This window comes from Anolis carolinensis, unplaced genomic scaffold, assembly GCF_035594765.1.
Source record: "Anolis carolinensis isolate JA03-04 unplaced genomic scaffold, rAnoCar3.1.pri scaffold_9, whole genome shotgun sequence".
NCBI lineage: Eukaryota > Metazoa > Chordata > Lepidosauria > Squamata > Dactyloidae > Anolis > Anolis carolinensis.
The window spans coordinates 12,445,216-12,460,207 of record NW_026943820.1 but is presented as its reverse complement, the minus strand read 5'-3'; positions in this window follow the sequence as shown (position 1 = coordinate 12,460,207).

Genomic DNA, 14,992 nt, shown 5'->3' with positions numbered 1-14,992 from the left:
TCGCACTATATGTTCATAGCACTGTGATTCCATTTGCACTTCCATGGCTCCATCCTAGGAGATCCTGGGATTTGAAGTTTGGAATGGCACCAGAGGTCTCCTGTGATGATTGCTTTAAAAATTGTTCATGGAAAAAAGAAAGCAAAATAGAATATGCAAGCAAACAAATGAAAAGAATCACACAACAAGATGCTATCTACTAGAGATATGCGTGAGAATTTTTCCTTCATTTCCTTCGTGCTATCGTTTCGTTTCGACCATTGGTCTACACAAAACAAATGATGATATTTTCGTAGGAAACGAAAGGCAACACGAAAATGAGAGCCACACAGTCATCGTGCTTACTTTGGTTTTCCTTTCGTTTTGCCCTGTTTGTCCTCTTTGTTTTCCTCCTCTTCCTGGATGGCCATTCATATTAATAACAATAGTTACTCCCGGACCCTAAGTTGAGTCTGGGAGAGGAGTGCCTTGCCTCCCCCATTACATTGGATGTGTATCAATGAGTCTTAATAATAATATTCATATGAATAACAATACTTACTCTGGGACCCTAAACTGAATCTGAGAGAGGACTGCTTCCCCATGACAACTGGGTGTTAATAATAATAGTAATAGTATTAATAGCAATAGTACTCTGGGGAAGATTGAAATGTTTTAAAAGTTGGTGGGCTAAAAGGGGTTGAAATGCCCTCTGTGTGTGGTGATTTTCATCCCTCTAGCCCAAAAACTGAGTGGGCCTCAGAAGCCCTCCCGTTGCAGCATTGGTCTGAAAATGTTCATTTTTTTTTGTAAGCCAGACAAAAATTCTGTTCGTATAGGTGCCCCCTTTTCGTTAGCAAGAACGAATATGAAAATGAGAAAAAACAAATGAAACGACACAAAACGAACAGCAATTCCATACAAAAGCACAAGACTACTATCTACTACTACAGAACAACAACTAAAAGGCAATTAAAAATATAAATGACAAAGAAAAGATAGGCAGTTGAAAGAGACCCCCAGGGCCATCAGGTCCAGCCCCATTTTGCCATACAAAAACACACCATTCAATCACTCCTGACAGATATTCATCCAATATGTGTTCCAAAACCTCCAAAGAAGTAAACTCTACAACACTTTGAGGCAGGATGTTTCACAGTAGAATGGCTCAAACCATCACGAAGTTCTTCCTAATGTTCAGGTGAAATCTCTTCTCCTGCAATGTTAATCCATTGCTCTGTGGTCTAGTTTGTAGAGCAGCAGGAAGCAAACCTGGCTCTTTCTCAATGTGATGTCCATCCAAATATTTAAACATGACTATTATGTCTTCTCTTAACCTTCTTTTCTCAAAGCCAAATATACCCAGCTCCCTAACCCTGAGCTTTTCCATAGGACTTGGTTTCCAGACCTTTGACCACACTTTCTAGCTTGTCCATATCCTTCTTGAATTGGGATGGACACAGTATTCCAAGTGAGGTTTGACCAAAGAAGAATAGAGTGGGACTATTGAGCAACAATATTCAATTTGCTGTTGTTTTCATCTATCAAAGTAGTTCTGGGTGGGTTCTTTTTTGGTTTTAGGGAATCCAACTTGTGACCTCATCACATTGAGAGGGGAAAGCATGGGTGACCGTCCCTTTAAGAGTAGAGAATCACCCCTTTTATAACTCAGTAGTCCTACTTGAAGTTCTGCCTCCCTATCAGACTCACACGTGGAAATTTAAGAGCTGGCAATACATTCATCTTACATTGATCACAAGATCAGTATTACTTCAGGAGAAACAACAATATCCAAAAACCAAGAGATCCCTTGCCCTGACCAAAGCCCCTTACATTAAAGGAAACTAACTCCAGTTTAAAATCATTTCTTTCCATGGGATAAAATTGTTCTGCCCCAAACCCGATAGGATACAAGAGATAGTGATCCAGGTTAAAACCATTGATTTCCATAGGATCCTATGGTTCTGCATCCCAGATTTCTTACCTGTGTGCCAAGAGCCGACATATTTTTTCCTTTTTTTCCCTTAACGGATGTGTTCTTTCTCATGGTGACACATGAACACTGAGTATAAATGGCCCAGTTCCTGGGGAAAAATCAGCCACAGAAAAGATGATGTGTATCTCCAAAGAGAGGTCAAATTTGAGGTCATGAAAACCGTATTCCCTTGAATGATGCTGATACGACATTCAAGCCATAACAACGACCTAGGTAATGGAATAATATATTATTATTATGGGTCAGTCTCTTGTTTCTATAGACTGATGGTTTTAATCTTTCTTCTGCAGGAGGGGGAAGTTCCTGCAGGCTTGGTTGCTTTTTCATGCTTAAACGTTGACCTGGAAGAAAAAATATATAAATCCCACTAGATCACGGGATGTCAGGTTGAATCATTCATGCCTGCTTATGTAACGTAATAGGACTGACACAATGCAAAGAGACAGGGAGCGCCTCGGAGCTCTTTTCCATGAAATGTTGACACCGTATGGCTTTACTCAGGGCTACGGGGAGCTAGGATGATGACATCCGTCTGCGAGGAGACAGAGCGGCTGCCCTGAATGGCAACCCAGGCACATCCCACGTCGCTCGACGTGACAGAGACAAAGCGTCTCCTGCGAAAGGGAAGCTTTGGGGTGGCTTGTTGAGACATGTGCATTTGGGCTGTCAAAAACTTGTCCTTCTTCTCATTTTCTTAACCATGCAATGGTTATAAGGAAAGATACATGCTGAGAAGAAGTGGAGGCAGTCTGAATTTGGGTGCCGTGTCTTAAGGCATATGCAATTGCAAGGCATGTAAAGCAGAGAGAGGTGTTGCAATGTTTCCAGAGTTCTTCCATCCAAAAATCTTTCTCTGTTGGGTGCATCTATACTGTAGAAATAGTGCAGTTTGACTCCACTTTTACTGCCTTGGCTCAATGCTAGGGAATCTTAGGGAACCAAAGTTGTAGTTTGGTGAGGCATTAGCAAACTTTTTGACAAAAAGGCTAAAAACCACATATAGTAAAGTCTCACTAATCCAACCTTTGCTTATCCAACATTCTGTATTATCCAACGCACTTTACCTTTTAGTAGTCAATGTTTTTGTAGTCGATTTTTCAATACATTGTGAAGTTTTGGTGCTTAATGTGTAAATACAGTAATTACCCTGTTTCCCCGAAAATAAGACATCCCTGGAAAATAAGACCTAGAAGAGGTTTTGCTGAATTACTAAATATAAGGCCTCCCCCGAAAGTAAGACCTAACAAAGTTTTTGTTTGGAAGCATGCCCGGTGCCTGCCAAACAGAACACCAGAGCATGCAGGATCGGTAAATGTATGTACCATAGAGTGTTGTACATGGAAATAATGAAATTCTTGATAGGATTCACAGTTTGTCTGGTTATGTTGGTTTGTGATGACAACTATTGTATAGTACATAATAAATGCTCAATTTTTTTGTTCAATAATAATGTGAATTCTTCTTCATTGAAAAATAAGACATCCCCTGAAAATAAGACCTAGCACATCTTTGGGAGCAAAAATTAATATAAGACACTGTCATATTTTTGGGGAAACACAGTACTACATAACGTTATTGTATACTGAACTGCTTTTTTTCTGTCAATTTGTTTTAAAACATAATGTTTTGGTGCTTAATTTGTAAAATAATAATGTAATTTGACATTTATTAGGCTTTTCCTTAATCCCTCATTATCCAACATTTCTCTTATCCAACATTCTGCCGGCCCGTTTATGTTGGATAAGTGAGATTCTACTGTAATTCCATAGCATTGAGCCATAGCAGTTAAAGTCAAATTGCACACATTCTACAGTGGCCTTTCTGGTGTTGCTGGATTGCGGCTTTCCAGCCCTCACCAATGACTAAGGTGATGGGAATTGTGTTCAGGAACACTTGAAAATTGGATGCTGCCAAGCTCTACACTGTAGAATTAATGCGGTTTGACTCCACTTATGTTGCCATGGCTCAGTGTTATGGAGTCGTGGGAGTTGCAGCTTGGTGAGCACCAGGATCCCTTGGCAGGGAAGGGCTAAAGACTTATTAGATGTATCCGTAATCATTCCATATATATCGACAGGAATTATTAGGAGATGCTTCTCTGCTTTTCCCACCATGGAATGGTTGTGAAGGCATTGTAATGGCTCAATAGGAAGTCCAGGTGGAGGTGTTGGATGGCCAAGTATAGTGTAGTTCCACATCCAAACGATTGTGTCAGACTCCACCATGTCTGTGTCACTGTTAGAATCATAGAACCATAGAGCTGGAAAAGACCTCATGGGCCATCCAGTCCAACCCTCTGCCAAGGAGCAAGAAAATTGCATGCAAAGCACCCCTGACAGATGGCCATCCAGCCTCTGTTTAAAAGCCTCCAAAGAAGGAGCCTCTGCCACACTCTGGGGCAGAGACTTCCACTGCCAAACAGCTCTCACACTTAGAAAGTTTTTCCCTAATTTTCAGGTGGAATCTCCTTTCCTGTAGTTTGAAGCCATTGTTCCATGTCCTAGTCTGCAGGGCAGCAGAAAACAAGCTTGCTCCCTCCTCCCTCTGACTTCCCCTCACTTCTTGATACATGGCCCTAATCATGGCTCCTCTCAGCCTTCTCTTCTGCAGGCTAAACATGCCCAGCTCTTTTAGCCGCTACTCATAGGGCTTGTTCTCCAGATCCTTAATCATTTGTCCTCTTCTGGACATATTCCAGCTTGTCAACATCTCCCTTCAACTGAGGTGCCCAGAACTGGACACAGTGTGATTTCAGGTGTGGTCTGACCAAGGGAGAATAGAGGGGGAGCATGACTTCCGTGGATCTAAACACTATATTCCTCTTTATGCAGGCCAAAATCCCATTCTGCTGTTGAGCCAGGTATTGTCCTTTGCATTTGATTGCAAAGTTTGTTTGGAAGCCCTCTTTCCTGGACATGTGGGTGAGTCCTTACTCAGTGGTAGCATCCGTAATATTCAAGAACCTCAAAAGAACATCCACATACATTGCTTTGGTGTGGCACCTGGAAAGTGTTTTATATCAGAACCCTGCGACATCAGTTTATCTGATGGTGTTGTTTTACTTTACGGTATATATTCAGAAGGAAATATTCCAGTGCTGTATATGTCTGGACAAAATTAAGTACCAGGTGCATTGGAGCTGACTACCAAGTAAGAATATATACATTTACACTACATAACATGATTTTTGGAGACCCTAGCGAAGCAGTGGATTAAACCATTGAGCTGCTGAACTTGCTGACCAAAAGGTTGGCAGTTTGAATTTGGGGAGCGGAGTAAGCCCCCACTGTTAGCCCCAGCTTCTACCAACCTAGCAGTTTGAAAACATGCAAATGTGAGTAGATCAATAGGTACTGCTTTGGCAGGAAGGTAACGGCACTCCATGCAGTCATGTGGCAACACGACCTTGGAGGTGTCTACAGACAACACTGGCTCTTCAGCTTAGAAATGGAGATAAGCACCAACCCCCAGAATTAATGTCAGGGGAAAACCTTTACCTTTACCTAACAGGATTTTTGTTCCTGTGTTTTAAATGTCATTTCCTAATTGATTTTGTCATAAAGACATGGGAAAAGTTTATTAAACTGCAAAAACTTTGTTTTTGTGGGACATCCTGCAGCACATTTTGCTATAGCTTTTCAATGAATACCTGATAAGAGTCTCAACCAATTCGTCATAGTTTGTGGCAAAAAAGAAGCTTCTGGAGTATAACAACTACCCTCAAAGTAAGAACTGCATAATTAAATAGGAAATAACACTTTGAAACCAGGAACAGAACAATTCTCAAATTTTGCTACATAAGGTTATATAGTCTGCTAATACTTGTATGGACTTCAAATTTCATGGACTTCATGAAATTCATGGACTTCAAATTTCAGAACCTAACATGGTCATTGATAGGGGATTCTGGGGCCTGTAATGCAAAAGGCACTTTTTCAAGCCTTGAGCTCCATGTGATGTTATGCAGATGTTTCAGGTGATACCTAGGACGGCTGGAACAAACAAACACCAAAAGGCTGGTTCTCCTGTTTTCAGTAAATACAAAACCCACTTATTATTCAGAGACATAATAGGATCTTAGGTAGACACAGTGAGCAAAATGAAAAGGAACATTGTTGTTTTTGTATCAGCGAGACCGTCTGCGTTATCATTGCAATCCACCTTGAATATGTGTCAGAATATTAAGGCGGCGTATAAATTATGCACTTAAATAAATGTCAAAGCTGCCTGCAAAATATTGGACCCAGGAGGAGTTACCTTGAATAGATGTGCAGCTAAGAAATAATTGCTATCGTATGCGGAGATATAAGATAACACATGATAAAATACTGTGGGAGGGAACTGTCTCTGTTACCAAGGAACCTGAGATTTGTTCGTAACATATTAAAATCTGATTAAAACAGCAGAAAATATGGGTTCAGAAAGACTCATACTATTTTTCCTTTTAGACACAAACAAAAACATACACATTTTCTCTTATTAGATCTCTTGCACGGGACACAATAACAGTGTTTTGATACCCATTTAACCACCAAACCTCCATCCTAAGGAATTCTGGAATGTGCAATCTGATGAGATATTCACGCGAATATGGAGAGCTCTAGTATCTCACCAAACTACAAATCCCAGAATTCTATAGGTTTGGCAATTAAAGTGGCTATAACTGTGTAGTGCACATTTGTCAGAGTAAAAGCCATGTCCAGTCCATGGCCTTTTATGTAGCCATCCTCCTACAACTTCTGCATTCCTTATGAGACACCATGAAAAGACCTGATGGAAGTTGTGATACATCTGGAAGGCTGCTGTTTGTTCTGTTTAGTCAGGAAGTAAGGTTTGGGATACAAGATTTCTGAATAGGATGTCTGACTTTAAAATGTCCTTTAGCCTTTCCCCAACCACAGAGCCACAAGTGCAATTGGGTTGCAATTCCCATTATCCCTAGTCCGCATGATGGATAATCAAAAGTGGATGGGAGTTGCATTTCAATAACATCTGGGGACCCAAATTAGATAAAAACTAAAGAGCACCAACCACTATGTAAAAATACATAGTTGGTCCTCTGTATCTACGGATTCTCCATCCATGGATTCAATGGCTTTTGGAAGGCAACCATAAGGCTGACGTGGCACCAGATGAAAATGAATCTGATACCCCTGGTCTAGTGGGAAGCAGGCCTTACTAATGATATCTTAATGCATTGTAGGATGTGTCGGAAATATTGAAAATTAACAGTGTATTTTTAATTACAAAAAATGATCTACAGGCACTGAAAGAGTTAAAATGATGCAATCACGAAGCAAAACCAGTAAGGTAATATAAGCAGTTGTGCCTGTGAGTTAGTTGCTCCTCCTGTGTGAAGACTTCCTTCTGTGTGAAGAATGCCTTGGTGTAAAGAGTGCTGTTTTGACAGCTCCAAGGAGAGTGCTGCTTCAATTTAAGATTGCTGTATTTTCTTTATCTACATGAGAGAGAAGCCCAGTGTGAAGGGCCCGGCTGTGGCGCAGGCTGGTGAGCAGCCTGCTGCAATAAATCACTCTGACCATGAGGTCATGAGTTCGAGGCCAGCCCATGGCAGGGTGAGCACCCGTCAATTAAAAAATAAAAAATAGCCCCTGCTCATTGCTGACCTAGCAACCCGAAAGATAGTTGCATCTATCAAGTAGGAAATAAGGTACCACTTATAAAGTGGGGAGGCAAATTTAACTAATTTACGACGTTGGAATGAGGAAGTGCCGTCACAGTGGATGATGAAGCAGCTGCTCCCCCCTGTGGCCAGAATCGAACATCCCCTCAGGAGAAGGTTAAATTGCCTCTGTGTCTGTCTCTGTCTCGGTTCTATGTGTATATGGGCATTGAATGTTTGCCCTATATGTATATAATGTGATCCGCTCTGAGTCCCCTTCGGGGTGAGAAGGGCGGAATATAAATACTGTTTAAAAAAAGGCAACAAGCTGAAGCAAAGATATAACAAGGAAGTATAAATAACTTTGTGTTGTGGAAAACTTGTTTTTGTGAATGGTACAACCATATTATTTTTCTACAAGAAAAGCCTCAGAAGGAAGATAACAATAGTCTCTGTGTGTTTTTATTTTGTCTTATACTGGCTACTGGTTCTGGCTACTGCTGCTGCTAAATAAGCTACTCTGCTGTATACTTTTATGGTGAGGGTTTTGTGTTATTAAGCCCATTTGCTAAACAAAGGTTATGGGCCCAGTCTAGGCCCAGTAGAGAACCATACAGACCAGTATAGGTCAGTGTAGACCATTAGAGATTATTGTGAGGCTGAATAAATATAACATCTGTATTGCCACCCCATGTTTCCTTCCAGCAACAACCATTCATCTGGAAGAGGTGATGGATGGGTGAGGGACACATGAAGTTCAAGAAGGATCCTATGATGGATGACCATAAAGTGAAAATGACTTGAAGGCACACAACAACACCAAGGAAAACAAGTTGACGAGATGTACTTGAATGGTTTCCATGTGATATGGTTGAGCATAGGAAATTCAGATCCTCTTTTGCATATAACCCATTTAGTTCTTGTTTCCTGCCACAATATGTAATAACACGAACACAAGCAGGATGAGATTTGACACAAACTCCCCAAGCACAAGGTGCCTTCGTGTTTTCCTTCTAATTATTGACTAGAACAAGCAGTCATCTGTAAGGCTTTTCTCTTTCTTGTGTCAAAGTCTAATCTTTGATCTGGTTTGACCAAAATAGGACTGATGTTGAATTGCTTGGCATTAAAGATGTTTTTTCTGCCCATCGCTGCCAAAGGATGTTTGTGAAAACAAACCCAAAATATCACCGATCCAAACTGTTGGGTATCTTAAGGAAAGATACAGGTTGTAAGAACATCAGAAACATGGAACAGAAAAGTAGTTTGCTTTCAAGTAATTCAGTATGGAGGAGAGTGTTACGGATTGATGATGATGAATGGAAGCTCTTACATGTGCCCGCAATCCAGAGTCACCCGCAGAACAATAACACGCCACTCAGGTTTACAGAACAAAAATACAGGAACTTTACTGATTCCAAGAGTTTAAAAACAGTAGTATTTACAATGGTCCCTCTGATTACTTACATCATTGCTTCATTTATTATTTTATTTACAACATTTTTACCCCGCCTTTCTCACCCATAGGGACAGGAATACAGTCCTGTTTCTTCTCTTTCTTTTCTCAGCAGCAAACAAGCCTCAAAATAGCAAGGCCTTTCTGAGTATACTGCTCTCTTCACCAGCAGTACTCAGTCAGCAATAAAAATTTGTCCAAACTGGTTCTGCAGCAGCAGAACAGATACAGTATCAAATCAATCCCAGTTCTTTGCAGGTTCAGCCCATTGGCTTCATGTACTTCATTTTCCAGTCAACACACACAGCACAGTGTCTTTACAAACCATGACAAAGAGGACAGAAAGTGGTGGAATGCTTCAATTACTGATCAAATGTTTAATTTTTCTTCATCCGGCTCACTTACAAAACAGTGTTCATTCCCTAAAAATATTCTGAATACTTTAATCAAAGTTGAAAGAGGTGCTAAATTCCTCCAAAGAAAACCCCCTTGCTTCCTCGTCCAGATTGTCTTTACTTGCAGCCTCGAATGAGATGCTAATTTGTACCCGCAGGTTATATCTTGTGGTGTTATTACATCTTCAGCCCAAAGATTTCATCTGCTGTGGATCATTCACTTGATAAATGTAATCACTGCTAGAAGATGGAAACAACAACAAGAGACTCCTGGACCTGACTTGAAAACCAAAGCAAAACCACAAAACATTTTTTCCAATTGAATCAAAGAAGCCCGTGTCTCTATTTTCACCAGCAATGCCCTCTGCTTGAAGAAGCCGCATCCATCAAGATGATGAGAACGCTAACAATTGCAAATCCAGGTAAACAATTGCATGCGCTCTCCCCTGCTGGCAGACTTCAAGCAAACAAAGGCACCTTAATTCTGTGTTTTGTAGTCTAGAATGTTTTCAGCTCTGCCCATTGCCTGGAATACATTATCGATTGAATGCGGAGACCTGCTAGGGCCAATGGTGACAACCCAAGTCCATGCAAAGTCTTGAAAGGGTGACTCAAACCATCTCAGGCTCGGATTTAGCTTATGCTCCATGTTGTCACCAGTTATAGTTGATGCAAGGAGCTACAGAGAGCTCAACCAAGGAAATACTCACAGAAATGACCCTTGTGGGGCTCCATTTTCTCTGCCCCTTCAGGCAGCCAAATGACTTGAGTTGGTCTATCCTTGGAAGATCTTCACTCATCACAGCAGACGTCTTCCTCTATAACAGTGGTTCTCAACCTGGGGATCGGGACCCCTGAGGGGGGATCACAAGGGGTGCCAGAGGGGTCGCCAAAGACCATCAGAAAACACAGTATTTTCTGTTGATCATGGGGATTCTGTGTGGGAAGTTTGACCCAATTCTATCGTTGGTGGGGTTCAGAATGCTCTTTGATTGTGAGTGAACTATAAATACCAGCAACTGTGGTGCAGGCTGGTGAGCAGCCTGCTGCAATAAATCACTCTGACCATGAGGTCATGAGTTCGAGGCCAGCCCGTGGCGGGGTGAGCACCCATCAATTAAAAAATAAAAAATAGCCCCTGCTCGTTGCTGACCTAGCAACCCGAAAGATAGTTGCATCTATCAAGTAGGAAATAAGGTACCACTTATAAAGTGGGGAGGCAAATTTAACTAATTTACGACGTTGGAATGAGGAAGTGCCGTCACAGTGGATGATGAAGCAGTTGCTCCCCCCTGTGGCCAGAATCGAACATCCCCTCAGGAGAAGGTTAAATTGCCTCTGCGTCTGTCTCTGTCTTGGTTCTATGTGTATATGGGCATTGACTATTTGCCCTATATGTATATAATGTGATCCGCTCTGAGTCCCCTTCGGGGTGAGAAGGACGGAATATAAATACTGTAAATAAATAAATAAATAAATAAATAATAAACTACAACTCCCAATGGTCAAGGTCTATTTTCCCGAACCTTTAGCAGTGTTCACATTTGGGCATATTGAGTATCTGTGCCAAGTCTGGTCTAGATCTAACATTATTTGAGTCCACAGTGCTCTCTGTATGTAGGTGAACTACAACTCCAAAACTCAAAGTCAATGTCCACTAAACCCTTCCAGTATTTTCTGTTGGTCATGGGAGTTCTGTGTGGAAAGTTTGGCCCAATTCTATTGTTGGTGGGGTTCAGCATGCTCTTTGATTGTAGGTTAACTATAAATCCCAGCAACTACAACTCCCAAATGACAAAATCATTCCTGCTCCCAACCCCACCAGTATTCAAATTTAGGCATATTGGGTATTCGGGACAAATTTGGTCCAGTGGATGAAATTCAGCCTGCATATCAGATATTTACATTACGATTCATGACAACCATGGGCCGAGGGCATGGAATGTCATGCAATACTGAAAACAATCATGTAAAACAACTAGAGGCTAGACATAACACACCTCAGAGGGTAGTACTGTGAGACCTTTACTCTGCCTATATCCAGTAGTTGCCAGTTTGCTTACCCAGACCCTCTCCATCCTGAATCAATTAGTTTTTGTTCCTCCTTCATTTTGGAGTATTCACTTCTCCATGTTCCAACATATTTCAGACTCTTTCATCACATGCACTTATGAATCCCTTGATATATGTGACCAGCCTACATCGTATGATTATGCTTTATTTTGTTGCTGAACTATATGTGGTGGGTGGCAGGGTGGGACTAGTTGTGGCTCACCTTCTGCTTGTGAATTACTCTGCTTGTGACTTACAATACGGTCTCTCACATTCCACAATAAGAACTCATTCCAAATGGACTATAAAATCTGGGCTGGTTGGTTTCTAGATTTGTTCTTGTTGACTACTTTAATCTTCCTCAGTGACCTTATCCTATTCTACCCTGCTCTCAACTCACCTTTGTGAGGATTTGTAAAAGGCACCGTGATGTAATGGGTTGGCTGGAAAGATACGTGTCAGCAGCTGATTGGCTAAGTATGCTATGAAAAAATATTCTGATTGGCTACTGTCTCTGGCTTGCTGCTGAGAGAAACGGTTTGAGCTGGCATTTTCACCTCAGAGAGTGAAGAAAACGCTGACTGGAAACAGCCAGGGAATTAATGGCTGCCGACTCTCTGAAGCCTGATCATTTTAAGGCAATGAGGCATATTTAAAGACTGTTTTAAAAGGACTATTTATTCCATCTGAGAGGGAATCAGAGAGACTACTGTATATATTGTTGCTGTTGTGACTGCGCCTTCGGGGACTGTGGATGATGGTGGTGGGATCAGGAGAGGAAGGAAAAACCCTCGAGAGGAGGGCTCGTTGGAGGATTTGTACAGAAAGAGAATTAGGGACCTCAATGGGGAGTCTTCTGAGGAAGATTCAGATGGGGAGTTTGTGGAAGAAATGGATGCTGGTGAACAGGTGGTGGCTGAGGAAGTGGGCACTGACTGGGCACGGGCACCGGAGAAGCCTGGGGAATTGGGGCCCATGGATACTGCTGAACCTTGGGAATCTTCAGAAGCAGATCCCACTTGGTCTGTTTGGAGGAGGGAGGATGGATCCTCAGGTGTGCATGGTGTTGGGTGTGGGCAGGATGATTGGAATTCAGATGAAGAATTAGGCATGCCTGATGCACGAGCTCTAGCTGTGTGGAGTTCTGACTCTGATTAAGGATTTGGGACACCTGCTCTTTGGGTGTTGGTGTTTGGACACCCAGGGAGAATTGGGATAAATTGGGAGTGTTTGGTCACTTCACTTTGCGTGTGGCAAGGTGTTGCTGGGCGCCATTGGGATTCCTGTACGTGTTTAAGAAGACTGGACTGGGACTTTGCTTCAGATGTAAGTTATCTGGGTTGCTCTGCAACGGAGAGCTGGAACTGTGTGGGTTTTCCTGGACTGCACTGTTATTACTATTTTTAGCTGCTGTTGCCTTCATTGTCTTGGCTCTTTGTGCCAATTCGTGGACCCAGAATTGATGACTACAGCCTCTGGACCCTGGACTGGAATTCGACCCTGTTTCTGCATTCGCTCTCTGATTAGTCTACCCACGGCTCTTGACTTCTGGCTTGCCTCCTGACCCTCCTGCTGTCTCCTGTCCTGACCCTGGATCAATCTGACGACGTCTTTTCGCCTTGTCCCTTGAGCTTCTGGCATTACCTGCACTCTTGAAGCAGTTTGCTGCTGTTCCTGCTATTTCGACTCAGGACCGGTTTGACGCCGTCTTCTTGCACTGCCCCTTTAAATCCCCAAAGCCTGTTGCTTGCAACAGAAAGGGTTTGGAACCATTCTTGTCCTTTTGCACCGGCTCTGAGTTTGTTTACAGGCTCTTTTGCCTGGTTTTTGTTTCTGTTTGGAGCTTTGTGTTTAAACTGCTAGCTTGTGACTTGGGTGTTTTTTGGGGAGTTTCCAAGTCTCTGTTTTGTTTTGGCTGCTTTTCCAAGCCAACTTAGTTTGTTTAGAGCTGAATTGAAGCACCTTTTGTTTTATCCGGATTATTTGCTTGGATAATCCGGTTTGGTTGCTAAAACATACTTTTTGATATATTTTTGTTTGGACTGCTTTAAAACACTGAAAGTTAAGTGTTTAAAGCCATCTTTTTTGTTTGTGTCTATTTTTTGGGCTATCTCTTGAATAAACTCTGTTTTGCCCTCAAATTGGCGTCTGACTCTTGACAGTTGCTCTGTTTGATCTGTTGAAGTGAAGTAAAGTTACTGTTACTTCTTTCACAAAACAGAGTGGCACATTATTACACTGCAGGGGAAACTTTGATTCAGAAGCCATGGTAAAGCTTCTATTTATTTACATCTACAACTTCCAACAACCTCACTCCAGAAGTGACTTGCAGTTTCTGAAGTTGCTCCTGACACGAAAAAAAAAAAAAAAACCAACCTTCAGGAGTTATAACCATTTTTTTGCAACTGATTTACACATCTTGTTGTACACAGGCATGTGTGCACGTGTGCCCAAACCCATACTGTCTGCCCCATTCTCACACAGATCATTTGCCCACCATTGCAGCCACCTTTCGGTGCAATTTTATTTCACTGAAATGCAGAAAGGTGTCATGATGGAAACGATTTATGAGCTGATTTTGCATCCCAGACCATGCCTCACACATTTCTTCAGGGCCTCCACAAAAGGTTACAATTTCAAGCATTTTCCGATCAGATAGGTCAACATATAAAGAATTCCAAAGAAGTCAAAAGACTGGGAAGGGAAACTCGCTGCCCGAGGCCACTTTCCTACATTTCCACAACTTTATGATTTGCCAAGTGTGTGTTTTGCAAACCAGACGGTGTGTGGCACGAATATGAATGGCCTCCTAATTAGAATGTGATTCTCAAGTAAACATGTCACATTATCAATGCGTATGTTTTACGACATGCACCTGTTTCGCTTTTCCTTCTCGTTATTTTTCCGACTGACAACCCACGCGTCGGAGCTCCCTCCCCTCCTTCTTTTCATCGTCTGCCGCAGAAAGGCAAACATCAAAACCTCCCAATCAAAAAAGGAGCCTTAACCTGTGCAGAAATGATTTGGGAAGATTAATTTGAGTTTCATTTCAACGTAGCATTACTATCCTTCACTCAGGAAGGTTCCAACGATGGGATATTTATTACCGAGTTATATCCCGCTGTGGGAACTTGGGTTCTTTGACTTGAGCCGCAAGCAACTCTCCAAATGCTCACAAATGTAAAAAAAATTGACTTTTTTCTGTGCAGCACAGAAACTATGGATTATGTTTCTAGCTCTCAAAACACAAAATCTTATGGTGTTGCGGAGTTCCCTAGAGTCACCACAGAAATCTCCCAAAAATGCATACGGAGGGCAAAGGTACTACTTTGCTCAATACCAATTCACCTCTCCTTGCATTTTCCCCTTTCTTTCTCCTTTTTAGATCGTTCCCACATCGCATACTAACATTTTGGAGATTTCCAGCAAAGAATATATAGCAAGAAGCCAAATTGGCCTCAAAAGGACATTGAGGCAGTCCTAATTATGGA